The sequence below is a fragment of the Ursus americanus genome, chromosome 20 (assembly GCF_024610735.1).
Source record: "Ursus americanus isolate L20-20 chromosome 20, mUrsAme1.1.p, whole genome shotgun sequence".
Lineage (NCBI taxonomy): Eukaryota > Metazoa > Chordata > Mammalia > Carnivora > Ursidae > Ursus > Ursus americanus.
Genome location: NC_142146.1, coordinates 16,393,066 through 16,408,167, shown reverse-complemented (window position 1 = coordinate 16,408,167; position 15,102 = coordinate 16,393,066). Strand labels below are relative to the sequence as shown.

The 15,102-nt window shown below is 38.3% G+C and overlaps 1 protein-coding gene across 2 annotated transcripts in view; it reads left to right on the top strand.

The window, feature by feature from the left end:
* CMC1 (C-X9-C motif containing 1) overlaps positions 1-15,102 on the top strand; it is an 81,794-nt gene that overhangs the window by 34,916 nt on the left and 31,776 nt on the right. The window lies entirely within an intron of this gene.

The following is a 15,102-nucleotide window of genomic DNA, read 5'->3' as shown; positions in this document are numbered from 1 at the left end:
TGTGACAAAGGTTTGCTATTCTTAATTTATAAAGACTTCCCAGTAAGCAATCGGTGAATATCCAACTTAAAAAAGGAGCAAAGGACGCAAAGTTTCTTTTTGACAAATCACGTATTATTAAACATGAACAATACTTGCCCTCACTTTCAGTGGATGACTTGCAAACCATACCTACAGTATATATGTAACCTGCAAACTTGATATGACTTCAAAGTTTATAATGGAGAAGTTCAGCTTCTGGCGTGGCCTGATAGCTCTTATTGTACATGTCTCTCTGCAGAAAACAACTATAAACTATGAACAAAATACAAAAATAACAACATGAAGGCAGTTGAGTGTAGACAAAAGCAGTTGGAAATCAGAGGGGAGTCACACTGAAGGAAGGGAATAGTACTGGGTGAGTCTCCGTCTTGTAAGGTGGCTGCAACTCTGACCACACCAGCAAACAAACAGACAAAAAACCCTTTAGTCTTACTGGTCCGAAGGACCAAAAACAGGGTTTAGTGTAACTATGTAGAAAACTTTGTATTTGTGTATGATGGTGTAAGAGGAGGGAAAGAGCATAAATCCCAACAAGTTGAGAGCTAGAGAAGGTGAGCCTCATATTGTGTATAAACTCTGTCTGTGTCTCTGGCCCAGTCCTAAACTACATCTGGAGCAAATTCCAAGCCACTCAGTTAAGCCACTCAGTCTCCAAACTTTGAGCTGCTACCCACTATACATTGTAAGGGAGATAGGGTCCCAGAGTTTGAGACCAGCAAATAAAAGTGACTACTTAAGTGAAAAGGAAAAAAAAAAAATTCTTCAGAAAAGCCGAAGAATCCAAACATGTTACATGATCCTGATCACATGATAGAATGCCAGATTTTTCCATGTGCACAGAAACAGGAAAACATCCATTTTCAGAAGAAATCAACAGAGACTAATTTCAAGATAAGTAAGAGGTTGGAATTAGAGAAGAATGTTAAATCAGCTGTTGTAATTGGTTAAGAATGTAAAGGAAAATATACTTGCAGTGAATAAAAAGACTGTAAATCTTAACAGAGTTCAAAATAATAAAGACCCAGATCAAAATTCTAGAACTAAAAAATACAGGATCTGATATGAGAACTTCAGAATGGAAATGGCAGGAGTTATGAATCTAAAGATAGATCAGTTGAAATATCCATTCTAAGGAACAGAAGGAAAAAGTGATTAAAAAGATGAACAGAATCTCAGTGATCTGTGGAACATTAAGGACAACCTTCATATGATTGGAATTGCATACTTAGCATAATAGCTATAGTTAAAACACTGAAAATATTCACTAACCACATACCTGCCCACAATGACCCAGCAGCTCTACCCAGGAGAAACAAATAATTTCAACATAAGTTTCATTTCTGTTTAATAATACTTACGGTTGATTTTTTATAAGAGCCAAAAATGGAAAATAACCCAAGTATTTCTCAAAAGGAAAAGGGATAACCTAATTGTGGTGTACTCGTACAACGGAATACTCTTCAGCAATAAAGTTAAATAACTACTGTTATACATTACAGCACAGATGAATCTCAAAAATATAAAAGAAATATAAAAGTACATACTTTAAAAATCTATGTTCTAAAATAGGCTAAACTAATCCAAATGGTGGTTGCACCATTAGTGTGGGAGCGGGACTAATTGGAAAGAAACTTTCCACTTAAAGAAACTTACTGGAGTGATTTTTAATGTTCTGTGTTTTGTTGGTTTGTGATGCAGAGGTGTGTATACTTTGTTTCATGGAGTGCTATACTCAAGATTTATTTCCTTGTATGTAACTGTTCTCTAATAAGGAAAAAGTAAACAAGTATAGAATTCTAATCACGTCCACGATAAAGTATTTGTGGGTAAGAAAACATGTATAATGTATAACATTGATGAGGCTTTGGAGAAGCTGGTATTTACACTGCTAGCTAGAGATACAGATCAGCACAATGTCATGAAAGGGGTTTATGAGTATTTTCTTTTTTTAAATTTTAATTCCAATTAACATACATTGTTGCATTCATTTTAGGTGTACAGTACAGCTGAGTACAGTCCATATATCACCCAGTGCTCATCATACAAGGGCACTTCTGAATCTCCATCACCTATTTAACCTATCCCTGCATTCACCTCCCCTCTGGTAACCATCAGTTTGTTCTCTGTAGTTAAGAGTCTGTTTCTTGGTTTGTCTATTTACCCTTTGCCCATTTGTTTTGTTTTTTAAATTCCACATATGAGTGAGATCATACAGTATTTATCTTTCTCTGATAGACTGATTTCACTTAGTGTAATATTCTCCAGCTCCATCCATGTTGTTGCAAATGACAATTTTTCATTTTTTTAATGACTGAATGATATTCCATTAAATGTATATATTCCATCTTCTTTATCAATTCATCAGTCCATGGACACTTGGGCTGCTTCTGTAGTTTGACTATTGTAAATAATGCTGCAATAAATATAGGGGTGCACGTATCTCTTTGAATTATTTTTGTATTCTTTGGGTAAATACCCAGTAGTGTAATTGCTGGATCATGAAGTAGTGTTATTTTTAACTTTTCGAGGTTTTCCACAGCGGCTGTACCAGTTTACATTCCTATTGACAGTACATAAGTGTTCCTTTTTCTCTACCTCCTCAGCAACACCTGTTGTTTTCTCATGTTTTTGATTTTAGCTGTTCTGACAGGTGTGAGGTGGTATCTCATTGTAGTTTTGATTTGAATTTCCCTGATGGTAAGGGATGATGAGTATCTTTTTGTCTGTTGGCCATCTCGATGTCTTCTTTGGAGAAATGTCTGTAAATGTCTTTGGTCCATTTCTGAATTGGATTATTTGTTTTTTGAGTGTTAAGTTTTATAAGTTCTCTATGTATTTTGGATACTGACCCTTTATTGGATATGTCATTTGTAGATATCTTCTCCCATTCTGTAGTTTGCCTTTTACTTTTGTTAATTGTTTCCGTCAATGTGCAGAAGGTTTTTATTTTGATGTAGTCCCAATTTATGTTTGCTTTTGTTTCCCTTGCTTCAGGAGATATATCTAGAAAGCAGTTGCAATGGTGAATGTCAAAGAGGTTACTGCCTGGGTTCTCATCTATGAGTTTTATGGTTTCAGGTCTCACATTTAGGTCTTTCATCCATTTTGAATTTATTTTTGTGTATGGTGTAAGAAAGTGATCCAGTTTTGTTCTTTTGCATGTTGCTGTCCAATTTTCCCAGCACCATTTGTTGAAAAGACCGTCCTTCCCATTGGATATTCTTTTTTGCTTTGTCGAAGATTAATTGACTATAGAGTTGTAGGTTTATTTCTGGGTTTTCTGTTCTGTTCATTTGGTCTGTATGTCTGTTTTTGTGCCAATGCCATATTATTTTGATTACTACCACCTTTGATATAACTGAAAGTCCAGAATTGTGTTACCTTCGGCTTTACTTTTCTTTTTCAAGATTGCTTTGGCCACTCGGGGTCTTTTGTGGTTCCTTACAAATTTTAGAATTCTTTGTTCTAGTTCTCTATAAAATGCTGCTAGTATTTTGATAGGGATTGCATTAAATGTGTAGATTGCTTTGGGTAATATAGACATCTTAATAATATTTGTGCTTCCAATCCATAAGCATGGTATATACCTTTCCATTTCTTCATGTCATCAATTTCTTTCATCAATGTTTTATAGTTTTCACAGTACAGATCTTTCACCTCTTTTTGTTAGGATTATTCCTTGGTCTTTTATTTTGGGTGCAGTTATAAATGGGATTGTTTTTCTAATTTCTCTTTCTGCTGCTTCATTATTGGTGTATAGAAATGCAATAGATTTCCGTACGTTTATTCTGTATCCTGCTTCAATCAGTGCTAGCAGTTTTTTGGTGGAGTTCTCCAGTTTTTTCTATGTAGTATCATGTCATCTGCAAATTGTGGAAGTTTTACTTCTTCCTTACGGATTTTATTTCTTTTTGTTGTCTGATTGTTGTGGTTAGGACTTCCAGTACTGTGTTGAATAGAAGTGGTGAGAGTGGACGTGTTTCTCGTGTTCTGGACCTTAGGGGAAAAGCTCTCAATTTTTTTTTCCATTGAGGATGATGTTAGCTTTTTCATAGATGGCCATTGTTGTGTTGAAGTATGTTCAATCTAAACCTACTTTGTTGAGGATTTTTATCATGAATGATGTTGTACTTTGTCAGAAGCTTTTTCTTTATCTTTTGAAATGATCATATGGTTCTTGTCCTTTCTCTTACCAATGTGATGTACCCTGTTGATTGATTTGCAAACATAGAACCTCCCTTGCAACCTATGAGTAAATCCCACTTGATCATGGTCAATGATTTTTTTTTTAATATGTTGGATTCAGTTTGTTAGTATTTTATTGAGGAGTTTTGTATCTGTGTTCATCAGGGATGTTGGCCTGTAGTCTCTTTTTTAGTGGGCAGTCTTTGTCTGGTTTTGGTATCAGGATGATGCTGGCCTCCTAGAATGAATTTGGAAGTTTTCTTCTCTTTTCAATTTTTTGGAATAGTTTGAAAAGAAGAGGTATTAACTCTTTAAATGTTTGGTAGGTGTCGCCTGTGAAGCCATCTGGTCCTGGGCTTTTTTTTTTTTTTAATTGGGAGTTTTTTTTATTACTGATTCAGTTTCTTTGCTGATTATTGGTCTGTTCAAATTTTTTTACTTCTTCCTGTTTCAGTTTTGGTAGTTTATATGTTTTTGGAAATTTGTTAATTCTAGGTAGTTCAGTATGTTGGCATATAGTTTTTCACAGTGTTCTCTTAGGATTGTTTTTATTTCTGTGGTGTTGATTGTTATTTATCCTCTATCATTTGTGATTTTATTTACGTGAGTTCTTTTTTCTGTTTTTCTTGATAAATCTGGCTGGAGGTTTATCAGCTTAATTGATTTTTCTTTTCTTTCTTTCTTCTTTTATTTTCAACGAACCAGCTCCTGGTTTTATTGATCTGTTCTCTTGGTTGTTTTGTTTTGTTTTTGTCTTTATCATTTATTCTGCTCTAATCTTCATTATTTCCTTCCTTCCTCCTGGTTTTAGGTTTTGCTTGTTCTTTTTCTAGCTCCTTTAGGTGTAAGGTTAGGTTGTTTGTTTGAAGTTTTTTTCTTGAGGTAGGCCTGTATTGCTATAAATTTCCCTCTTAGAATGCTTTTGCAGCATCCCAAAGGTTTTGGACTGTTGTGTTTTCATTTCCATTTGTTTCCATGTACTTTTTAATTTCTTTTTATTTCCTGGTTGACCTATTCATTGTTTAGTAGCATGTTATTTAACCTCCATGTATTTATGGTCTTTCCAGATTTTTTCTTGTGGTTGACTTCTAGTTTCATACTGTTGTGCTCAGAAAAGATGTATGGTGTGATTTCAGTCTTTTTGAATTTGTTGAGGCTTGTTTTGTGGGCTAATGTGTGATCTGTCCTGGAGAATGTTTCCTGTGCACTTGAAAAGAATAGTCTGTTTTAGGATGGAATGTTCTGAATATATCTGTTAAATCCCTCTGTTCTTCTGTCATTCAAAGCCATTGTTTCCTTGTTGCTGTTCTCTTTAGATGATTGGTCCATTGGTGGAAGTGGGATGTTAAAGTCCCCTACTCTTATTGTATTATTATTAATTAGTTCCGTTATGTTTGTTATGTTTTATGCATTTGGGTGGTCCTATGTTGGGTGCACAAATATTTACAGTTGTTATATCTTTTTGTTGGATTGTTCCCTTTATTACTGTAAAGTGTCCTTCTTTGTCTCTTGTTACAGTCTTTGTTTTAAAGTCTGTTTTGTCCGATAGAAGTTTTGCTACTCTGGCTTTCTTTTGGCATCCATTTGTATGATAGATGTTTGTTTATCCCCTCACTTTCAACTGCAGGTGTCTTTAGATCTGAAATGAGTCTCTTATAGGCAGCATATAGATGGGTCTTTTTTTTTTTTTTTTTTTTTATCCAATCTGACACCATATGCCTTTTGATCAGAATATTTAATCCATTTACATTCAAAGTAATTATTGACAGATATGTGTTTGTCATTTTATTATCTGTTTTGTGGTTGTTTTTGAAGATTTTCTCTGATCCTTTCTTGCCTCTTTTTCCTGTTTAGCTGATTTTCTTTAGTGATATATTTGGATTTCTCTTTCTTGTTTGTATTTTTATCAGTGGCTTTTGATATATGGTTACTGTTAGGTTTGTATACAATATCTTCTGCATATAGCAGTCTACATTGAACTGATAGTTGTTTAAATTTGAACCCAATCTTTTCTCCTCTCCCCACATTTTAGGTGTATGTTATTATATTATGTATCCTTTTTTTGTGCGTTGTTTGACTGATTTTTTATAGAAATATTCATTTTTACTGCTTCTGTGTTTCCTACCTCTATACTGTCACTTTTGATCTCTCCTTTCCACTCAAAGAGTGCCCTTTCATATTTGTCGTAGGACTGGTTTAATAGTCATGAACTCCTTTGGTTTTTGTTTGTCTGGGCAGCTCTTTTCCTCCTTCTCTTCTGAGTGATATCCTTCCTGCATAGAGTATTCTTGGTTGCAGAAATTTCTCATCGAATACTTTGTAAGTCAGAGGGAGTGGCATGATATATTTAAAGTTTCTGTTGAAAAATCTCCTGCCAGCCTTATGGGTTTTCCCTTGTAAGTTACTGTTTTTCTTTTGTCTTGATGCTTTTAAAATTTTTTCTCCACCACTATATTTTGTGAATTTAATTACAATATGTCCTGGTGTGGGTCTGCTTTTGTTGATTTCAGTGTGAGCTTTCTATGCCTTCTGGATCTGGATATCTGTTTCTTTCCCCAGATTAGGGAAATTTTCACCTGTTATTTGTTCAAATAAATGTTCTGCCCTCTTTTCTCTCTCTTCTTCTGGGACTTCTATAATATGAATGCTACTATGTTGGATGGAGACACTGAGTTCCCTAATAAGGCTATTCACGTTTTGTATGATTCTTTTTTCTCTCTTTTGTTTAGGCTGGTTACTTTCCATTTCTCTGTCTTCTAGGTGACTGATTCGTTTCTCTGCTTCTTCCATCCTATTGTTCAGTTCACTAAGCATCTTTCTCAGTTTGTTTAATGAGCCCTTTATCTCTGCTATGTTATTCCTTCCCTTGCTTTAAAGGGTCTCACTGGGGACGCCTGGGTGGCTCAGTCGTTAAGTGTCTGCCTTCAGCTCAGGTCATGATTCCAGCGTTCTGGGACTCTGGGATTGAGCCCTACATCGGGCTCCCTGATCAGCGGGAAACCTGCTTCTCCCTCTCCCCACTCCCCCTGCTTGTGTTCCCTCTCTTGCTGCCTCTCTCTTTGTCAAATAAATAGATAAAATCTTAAAAATAAATAAAGGGTCTCACTCATGTCTTCCATTGGTTTCTCAAGTCCAGTGAGTATCCTTATGATCACTGCTTTAAATTCTCTGTCAAGCATGTTGCTTACATCTGTTTTGTTTAGATCTGTGGCCATGGGCTTGTCCTGTTCTTTCATTTTCCTTTCATTTCTCTGTCTCCTCATTTTGTCTGCCTCTCTGTGTCTGTTTCTGTGTGTGAAGAAAGTCAGCTGTGTCTTCTTTCTTGAATGCCATGACTTTATGCAGAGGAGGTCCTGGAGTGCCCTGCAGTGTGTGTCCCCTGTTCCCCAGAACCTGGCACTTCAGGAGAGCATCCCGTGCGTGTTGCTTATGTCCTGCTGTCATGTTGGAGTCACTTTTCTTTTCAGTGCGGTCGTCGGCACTGACTCTGTGCCTGCTGTGGTCTGTGCTTGCTCCCGTGGCGTTAGTGGGGCCCAGTCAGGTCAGCTCTGGGGGATGTGCCTGCTGGGATACTTGTCAGCTGGGTGGTGATGGTAGAAATATTTGCACAGGGCCACTAGTCCCATGTCAGATTTCCCAAAGTGCTGTGGCAGTTGGGGGGGTGTGGCTGAGTGGGGAACGTGATGATGGCTGGCCGGTGGCTGGGTCCGGCATGGATGGTGGTGGGGATGCGTGTGTGGGCACTGTGGGAGGCAGGAGCTGTACATCTGGTGGTGGGCGTGGTGCACACGTACTAACAAAATTTACCGTGAGCCTAGAGGTGAGGCTAGCAGGCTTTGAGTGGGCGAGTCTTCGGGAGAATCGTGAAGGTGGCACACTGCTAGCAATTTAGGTAGCAAGTGTCTGCAGCCTGGCCTCCCGCATGTGCCTCCTTGTTTTTGCTGGCAGGTGGGGGAAGGGATATGGTGCCTGCCAGCTCCCTCGTTTTTGGAGAAGTCCCCAACACTCTGAAATCAGTATTAATAGATCTGTCTCCTGTGTGGCCGTGTTGTTTGCAAACTGCCCTTTTTCATTTTGCCTCTGCACTCAGGCTGCTGTCTCTTTAAGGGCAGTGACCCAGCTGTCCTCACCCTCCAGGCTCACCCCGTGCTGAGTCAGCTGACTTCTAAAGCTCCAGGGTCTGAGTCTCACTTGTTTTACAAACTCACCGAATTCAGCCCCTTTGGATTTTAAAGCCAGAGGTTATGGGAGTGAGTTCTCCCCATGTGAGCTCCCGGGTGTGAGGTGTGAGGAGCTTTCTTCCTCCTGCAGGTAGTCACCTCCATCTTTCTTACCTTCCTGACCTTTCTGAGGCAGCTGCTTCTCCATATTCAGTGGTAGAGTTTGTTCTTATCACTTGCCGGTTTACTGACTTGGATATGGATGGTATCCAGTTGTAAATGTGGGACGGGGTGAGCTCCGATTCCTCCTGGTCCACCATCTTCCCAAGCTCCCCTAGTTTATGAGTATTTTTTTTCCGAACAAAAATTCATACATATGGCTACCGCTTAGCCTAGCATTTACAGTGGGAGGAGTGTCTCTTAAGGAAATGATCAGAGGTATCCAATAGAATATGCCTTAGTATATTCAGTACCACATTATGTATACTATGAAGTATTGCCACAAACTTAGGTATCAATAGTCTGATTATAAAAATTATGTTATAGGAAATGATATGTACGCATTTGCAATCATAGTAAGTCCACTGTTGCCACAAGAGACTAGTCACAATATATCATTTTCATTCAGAGATTGGCAGTCTGCAGTCCTATGGTGAAATCTTGCCCACTGCCTGCCTCTGTGTTTTATTGGAGCCCAGCTCTGCCCCTCACTTTGGTATTGCCTATGGCTGCCTTTCCACTGCAGTAGTAGAATTGAATCGTTGCAACAGATACCGTATAACTCACAAAGCCGAAAATAGTTACCATGTGACTCTTTACTGAAAAATTTCCTCACCCCTGGTTTAATTAAATTAAAAAATACAAGAAGGGCTTATCAAAATTAACTAATTCCGTAAATTTTTTTATGAGCATTTACCATGGGCCAAGCATTGCACAGACACTACACTGTGCACATAAATATGACAGATTCAGTCCTTGTTCTTATTGAGTTTAACCAGGGGAGGTAGTTATTCAAGAAGTATTCAAATTAAAATTATGACTAATACTATGAAGAAAGAGCGCTATAAAGAAATGTTAACAGAAGTTACTTCTAAGTTTTGGAAGTATTTGTGATTTTAAAAATTTGTTCTTGGGGCGCCTGGGTGGCTCAGTCAGTTAAACGCCTGCCTTCGGCTCAGGTCATGATCCTGGGGTCCTGGGATTGAGCCCCATTTGGGGCTCCCTGCTTGGCCTGCTTCTCCCTCTCTCACTTCCCCTGCTTGTGCTCTCTTTCTCTCTCTCTGTCAAATAAAAAGAAAAAAAATTTGTTCTTGGGGCACCTGGCTGGCTCAGTTGGTGGATTGTGTGACTTTTGATCTTGGGGTTGTAAGTTTGAGCCCCACGTTGGGTATAGAGATTACTTAAAAATAAAATCTTTTAAAAAATGTGTTCCTTGGTGGCGCCTGGGTAGCGCAGTTGTTAAGCGTCTGCCTTCCGCTCAGGGCATGATCCCGGCGTTCCGGGATCGAGTCTCACATCGGGCTCCTCGTCTGGGAGCCTGCTTCTTCCTCTCCCTCTCCCCTGCTGTGTTCCCTCTCTCGCTGGCTGCCTCTCTGTCACATAAATAAATAAAATCTTAAAAAAATGTGTTCCTTTTCTAAGTTTTCTAGATTTTTCTTATATTCATCAATTATTTTTTATTGGAGATAGATCAAGAAGATTAAGTAGATAAGCAGACATTTGCTCAAACTTTTTTTAAAAATTCTTTTAAAGAATAATACTCTAAATTTATAGAGTTCATTGTAATAGTCTTATTACATATTTATTGACTGCCTATTACATGTTCGGCACTGTTAAGAAGTTTTATAGAGGCAGAGTAGGAGTCTTGGTTTAAGAAACTTGTCTGGTTGGTGAGATTAATGAGAGACAAACCAGGCATATGTAAAATAGAATTACATCATATAAAGCAATTTGTAATAAAATATCTACATGTTAGTTTAGAAAAAGGAAAAGCCAGTGAATTCCAGTTTAGTCGGGTGAGACTGAAAGAAGAACATGGGCTACGAAGTGGACCTTGAAGAGTGCCTAATGATGTGGGTAGTGCAGGGATGCTGGAAAAGCATTTTATACCGTAACTCAGGATTGAAGGCACAGAGGTTAGAATGGGCATAGTGTGTCTATACAGCAGTAGGGAGATTGACCTCAAGAGACCAGTGGTGTGTCTGGGGAATATCGGCAAGTAGAGACTGGGAGTCAAGCGTGATTTTGGAGCCCCTTAAAAAACCTACAACAAAAGTTTAGATTTGTTTTCCAGTAAGAAACCAGAAGCATCTGAAGTCTGTCCTTTCTCCCTCCCTTTCTTTCTTCCTCCCTCCCTTCCCAGGAAGAGACTTGATACAAATAGAATTGAAAGATTAGTTCTGCAACAGAACACAGGATATATTGACAATTTCCTTTCTAAATTCTGGTGTTCTGCATTCTTTTAAAACTAGAAGGTATTGTTCGTTAAAATGACAGGCAGTGGTGTGTGTTTGCCAGAGCTAAAGGGACACCCCTGTCTGAGACTGCCGTAGCCTAACCCCTGGCATTTTTGCAGAGCGTCAGCCTCCTGTCTGAGGACGAACATTAACTGCGTGTCGTACCTGCGAAGAGGTAACTGCGACACAGCCACTTTCTTTGTACAGGTGTCCTTAGGCATGTATTGTTACCTTTTTTAGGCAAACTGATTTGTCAGATTTTTATAACATTTTATGTTGAGTCCTCAAAGCTAAAGAAAAAACTTTCTTTGATCTAAGAATGGCTAAATAGCGCAACGGCCGCTTATTCTCTTAATTTAATGGCAGTTGATTTCTGCTCACATAATTTGAGAATTCACATTGTCAGGCTGCTTCTTCCCACCCTCCCCCACCCACCAACATTGTCTTACTCTGCATTCTGATATAGTACCCAGGTCCTTGCCTTTAAATGCATGAGTGAATAATTGTGTTTGCGTTGATTTTTTTATCCCTTTGATTCTGCACTGTAACCCTAAAACCAGTTTTAATGATGACCAAACTCAGAAATACAGCACAAATTTAACTCTGAATCCATATTATTAGATGTCTTTTCTAATTTTAACTATCTCTATTAGCAAAGTTTGAGAAAATCTTATTGGATTTAACTTATTAGGACATATTATATTTATATAAGATTTCCAGGTCATCACACTCAAATTCAGCTTCCTGTTGATTTTCTAAACTTCACCATGTGTTTATTACAAACTATTTCTGTAGTTTAGTTAGTCAGTGACACTGCCAAAGAGCCAAGTCTTACACAGAATTTAAGTGATGGGTAGAATCTTTAAATACCATCTTTTCCAGTGTCTTTTATGTAAGAGATTCGGCAGTTGATGAACCTTAGTTCAAACCATGGATTAATATCAAATACATGATTAGAACCCAGCTCTTTCTGCATTAACATATTGTCTCACTCAACCTGTTGGCTCCTTGAGCTCAGGTAATTTCAGTTCTGTTCTGACTGTTCCAGGTAGACAGTAGCCCTTTGTTGTGGTGGAAGATGCCCTTATTGTATCAGTAGGAAAGATTCTATTCCAGCTCAGTGCAGGTTAATGCAGCTACAGCTCTTGCCTACTTCTTACTTTTCTCATCACTCATCAATGCAAACTGTGAACTAGACCATCCTAGAAGAGTCAAGACTGTTTGGAAATTTGAAACTCACTTTAAAGGGAGCTGAATCCTAGATCGTGTCAGTAGAGAGTAAAAACTGAGGATATGGTACATCCTGTTCTTTGCCTGGTATATCTCCCATAGATATGCCAAGCTCATAAAACTTAAACTTCGGAAAAATTTAAAAATTCTGATCTTGACCAACCATACTTTTAATGTACTGGTGTGAAAAAGGTGATGTTTGTTTTTTTCTTACTTTGTTCTCAGGAGATGAGACCTTGTAGTTGACTTATATGTGGTTGAGTTTATAAGAAATTCTAATTTCGTTAGTACCCCCATGATTTTCAGAGTGGACCTGTTTACTAAATGCCTCAATGATAAAGTCTTTGGGTGGTTCCTTCTGTGTTATCTTTTCCTTGCACATCTTCCTTCCCTGGTTAAATGTATTCAGATGACGAATTCTGACTGTCATATTCTTTTTTTTTTTTTTTAATGTATTTTTTGTTTGAGAGAGGGAGTGGGAGACCACACAAGTTGAGGGAGGGGCAAAGGGAGAGGGAGAAGCACGCTTCCTGCTGAGCAGGGAGCCCGACGTGGGGCTGGATCCCAGGACCCTGGGATTGTGACCTGAGCGAAAGGCAGACTCTTAACCAACTGAGCCACCCAGGTGTCCCCTCAGATTGTCATATTCTTAGGGTAGAACCTCTGCTCTGCCTTTCTGATTTTATCCTCTCATACATAGACTAGATAGTGGTCCTCAGCCTTTCCCATACATCAAAATTATCTGGGTATCTTTTAAAAAATACCAACGCACAGGCTCCCCTCCACAAAGAAAGATATTGGTCGGATATTTTTTTTTTTTCTCTTCAAAGCTCGCAAGGTGATTTGAATGTGCAGCCAAGGTTGCCAAGGGATTAGCCAAAGACACAGACCTGCTCCTTAAAGCAGCACATGGCAACAGGCCATATGGATTTTACTCCTGTCTTCAGCTCATTGTGTGTATCTTCAGGTTACATGCTTTGCTATCTAGAGCACTCTTCCGCATGAACCAGAAGCTTTTAGTTGTTGTTGTGATTGTGTGTGTGTATGTTTTCTATTTTTGAAACTTTATTTCCTTTCCTTCTGTCTTCAAGGTTGAGCCCCACATTTTCTAGGCCAGCCTTCAGATTCTTTTCTAGGGGGCTGAAGAATCTTAGGAAGTGATGAACCCAAGTATGCTCTTGAGGTCTTAACCTTTGCCTCCTTTTATCCTGTACTACTCCCTGTGCCTCTTTCCTATTCCGAAAATTACTGACCTCCTGGCACACAAAATTCAGTCTTCTCAGCAGCCTCTCTCTTCTTTGTGTTCCATTAGTCCATGCTTAATCTGTCATACTTATATGCAGATTCTAATCTATATGAGCAGAGTTTGATTTGTGATCATTTTAGATCCGTGAGTCCATAGGATGTAATGTGAATAATTACAAGTAATTGCACATGTGAATAGTTTACAACAAACAAAGTAAAGAAAATTACTGTGACATGGAGAAAAGGTCTTTAACCAGCACGTGCATGTATTCTCTGCCTTCATTCAGGAGGCTGGTGGTTCTGGCACTGAGCCACTGGTGACACACCCTGGTGGGGAGGAAGGCCTTGTGTGGTTGCACATTCACAGTCAAAAACTCTATGGATTGGGGGCACCTGTGTGGTTCAGTTGGTTTTGTGTGTGCCTTCAATTCAGGTCATGATCTCAGGGTCCTGGGTTCAAGTCCCACATCAGGCTCCCTGCTCAGGAGTCTGCTTCTCCCTCTGCCTCTGCTTCTCCCCATGGCTTGTGCTCTCTCTCGCTCACTCTCTCTCTCAAATAAAGAAAATCTTTAAAAAAAAAATCCCTCTATGGATTCAGGTAAAGTTTTGTCCCAGTTAACAAGCATGTATTGTAAAGTAAATATACAAATATGAGAGTTGGTTGTTTAAAAATGGATTAAAAAAAAAACATGACTAATCAAGTTACTCTTGTAACCCCATATATCATCCAGATAAATGGTCAACTCATTCTGTTATGTTACTCTGCTGGTATGTGCATATTAGACTTGTATATTCCTGTTTCTCGAGTTTCACTTAAAAAAAGGCTAAATCAAATATATCATTGTTGCATTGTATAGGTTAGTGGCCTTGCTAGCCAGTATTCTTTCACATTATGTATTAATTTTTTTTTTTTTTGGTACATCAGTATTTTGAGTGGGCCTATTTGAATATCAACACTTTGTACCTCATGGTATAGAATTAGCTGAGATGGGCAGTTAAATCTTGTCACATTTTTTTACCTTGAAGGAGACACTGATTTTCCTATAGTGAGTTATATTGGGTAGTTTATATAGGCTTAATTGTTATTGAGATTGGGTTCTTCACCTTTTTTCCCTATGAATTTTAACGTGCCCTTTAATAAATGTAAAGTTATGCAAAGCATTTATATTAAATAGACTCGTTAAGGATATCTTTCCTATCTGCTACGTGGTTCCTACTGAGAGTGCTAATATTCAGATACTCATTTATGATCTGTGTTATTCAGGAATATGTCTATAAGAATACACTATATTCTTCATCTTTGAATTATCGGTGTTAAGGAGTACATTCCATGACGGTTTTTTTCATTAGTGGGTGGAGTATCTTAGTTTTCTTCTTTCCATTTCCCTTTGTTTTAAAGGAAAAGTTCCAAGGTATAAGGAAATAGGTCATGGTATCTATAAACCGGTTAGGAACTGAAGTGTATTATGAAGTAAAAATTGAAGCTCAGTTGCCCTCTAGGGGTTCAGTTTTAACACAGCACATGAGGAAGTCATTTAATGAGATCTTTGGGGGGAAGGGTAGATCTGAGTAGAAGAGTTCTATTTTTTGTTTTCTTTTGGAGTGTGACTAGTCAATGGCAGGCTGATTTTAACTATTTATTGCAAACGAGAACATCCTAATTTTGTAACCTACAGATAATTAAACATTCTTGTTTGTTTGTTTTTTAAAGTCAGAGTGCCTGTGCCAGAATAGTCCAACCATCAACATATTTTCAAGAATTATGCCGATCATGCCACAAATTC